A 2877-nucleotide genomic window follows, 5' to 3' on the forward strand; every position below is an offset into this window, starting at 1 on the left:
TGAGTTATTTGTAGTGAGGTGGATGGACGTAGAATCTGTCATATGAGTGAAGTAAATCAGAAAGAGAAAAACAAATACCATATGCTAACACATATATATGGAATCTAAAAAAAAAAAGGGTTCTGAAGAACCTAGGGGCAGGACAGGAATAAAGACACAGACGTAGAGAATGGACTTGAAGACACAGGGAGGGGCAAGGGTAAGCTGAGACGAAGTGAGAGAGTGGCATGAACATATATACACTACCAAATGTAAAATAGATAGCTAGTGGGAAGCACCTGCATAGCATTGGGAGATCAGCTCGGTGCTGTGTGACCACCTAGAGGGGTGGGATATGTAGGGTGGGAGGGAGTCGCAAGAGGGAGGGGATATGGGGATATATGTATATGTATAGCTGACTCACTTTGTTATTCAGCAGCAACAAACACAACAATGTAAAGCAATTATACTCCAATAAGGATGTTTAAAAAAATATATCTGTAACAAAAACCATCTCAGAAACAAAAATGATTATTGAAAGGGAGAAAAAAATCACATTTTTTCCTTAGAACCAATAAATGCGTTTCAATTAATCATTAAAAAAAAAAGTGGATATAGCCTAAATATCCATCAGCTGATGAATGGATAAACAGAATGTCGTATATCATTATATTATTCAGCCATAATAAAGAATGAAGTACTAATACATGGCACAACATGGGTGAACCTTGAAAACATTATGCAAAGTGAAAGAAGCCAGGCACAAAGGACTACATATTTTATGATTCCATTTATATGAAATGGCCAAAATAAGCAAATCCTTAGAGACAGAAGATAGATTAGTGATTGCCAGGGCCTGGGAGGAGGGGAGAAGGGGAAATAACTGTTAATGGGTACTGGGTTTCTTTAGAGGAGGATGAAAATATTCTACAATTAGGTAGTAGTGATGGTAGTACAACTTTGTGAATATACTAAAAAAAAACCCACTAAATTGTACAGTTTTTAAAAATCCTATAATTCCCTTTAGGGGCACATTTTCTAGTTACCTCTTTTGATGAGTGAAGCATATCTTTTAACTTTTGAAGCCTTCCTGAATGTACATGCTTCTGGACACCTGTACTAAATGGACCTTCTTCGTGTTTCTTGTCTTTGTCCCATGTTCTTCTGCAAACACAGCTTCAATGTTTTCTATCTTGGTATCTTAGTCCATTAATTATGACTGCCAAATGGTGATGGAGGCCCAAATAGAGGAGTTGAGAATGTATCATGGGCCACTTTGTATAATAACTTATTTCAGGTCATATTGTAATGACTACAAAATACCCTAAATTTAGGAATTATGTTTTCTTCTTTCCTTCTCTTCTGCTTTCCTCTATGGACTGAGAAAATGTAATTGTCATAGCCTCTGGTTAGTTTTAATCACATGAAGTAAACCCAGAAGGCCCAAAATTGCATTCCTAATGCCCTTTAGCTCTCTCTGCTTCACCATCTACAAATATGTAGCTTGTGTTTGATTTCTCTCAAGCAAGGCTTCCCAAAAGTGTCTGATCTACCAATCTCCAATAAATGGGTTGACTTGAAGATGGTAAGAGCTTCATGTTTTACCTTTCTCACTGCCGCTAACATTTTACCAAAGGTCTACTGTTAATATATGTTCTAAACCAGCCATCCTCAACCCTAGATACACATTCAAATAACCTGGGAAATAATTTTTGAATATTGATGCCTGAACCCCAGACCCAATTAATTGGTATAGGTTGGGGCCTGAAAATTGATATTTTTTAAAAGTTCCCCTGGGCAACTCCAGTGGGCAGCCAGGGTTGATGAAAACTGCACTAAGAAAGACTTCAGTATTTCTTAAATTTAGATTTACTAATTATATTTTTATCAAGCAATATAGATATAAAGTTCTAAAAGACAAATGGTACTTACTACAAAGCTTTTTAAGAAAGCAATTTCTTGCTCTACCCCTTCCCATCCCTGATCCTCATTCCCCAGAGGCAACCACATTCAACTCTTTTTTTAAAAAATAAATTTATCTATTTATTTATTTTTGGCTGCATTGGGTCTTTGTTGCTGCACACGGGCTTTCTCTAGTTGAGGCGAGCGGGGGCTGCTCTTCATTGCGGTGCGCGGGCTTCTCATTGCGGTGGCTTCTCTTGTTGTGGAGCATGGGTTCTAGGCACGTGGTCCTCAGTAGTTGTGGCACACGGGCTCAGGAGTTGTTGGGCACGGGTTTAGTTGCTCCACAGCATGTGGGATCTTCCCGGACCAGGGCTTGAACCTGTGTCCCCTGCATTGGCAGGCGGATTCTTAACCACTGTGCCACCATGGACGCCCCATATTCAACCCTTTTAACTAGTCCCTTAAATTATTTACATCTTTTATCATTATATTGATATTTCTTATTTATTTTCAATTTTATTTATTGTGAGTTGACTTCCTACTACAGAGGACGATGATCTACCTCTCCTCTTCCAGCATTCTGCACACAAAAGTTTCCCTTCCACCTTCCCAGCATAGTTATAACATGGTTTGGGGTTAAAGCAATATTCAGTGTTGACATATTTATGACTATGTAAATATAATAAAATGGCAGACTTAAGCCCTAACCTATCAGTAATTACCTTAAATATAAACAGTTTAAGTTCACCAATTGAAAGACAGAGATTAGCAAAGTGGATTAAAAAATTTAATCAAACCATATCCTGTCTACAAGAAACTCACTTCGAATACAACCACAGAAAAGTAAAAGAATGGAAAAATATGTACAACACATTATGTCTTTTTAAAAAGCAGAACTGACTATATTAACATTAGACTCCAGAGCAAAGAAAATTACTAGAAACAAAGAGGGACATTATATAATGATAAAAGGATCAGTTCACCAAGAAGAGA

This window comes from Eubalaena glacialis, chromosome X (assembly GCF_028564815.1).
Source record: "Eubalaena glacialis isolate mEubGla1 chromosome X, mEubGla1.1.hap2.+ XY, whole genome shotgun sequence".
NCBI lineage: Eukaryota > Metazoa > Chordata > Mammalia > Artiodactyla > Balaenidae > Eubalaena > Eubalaena glacialis.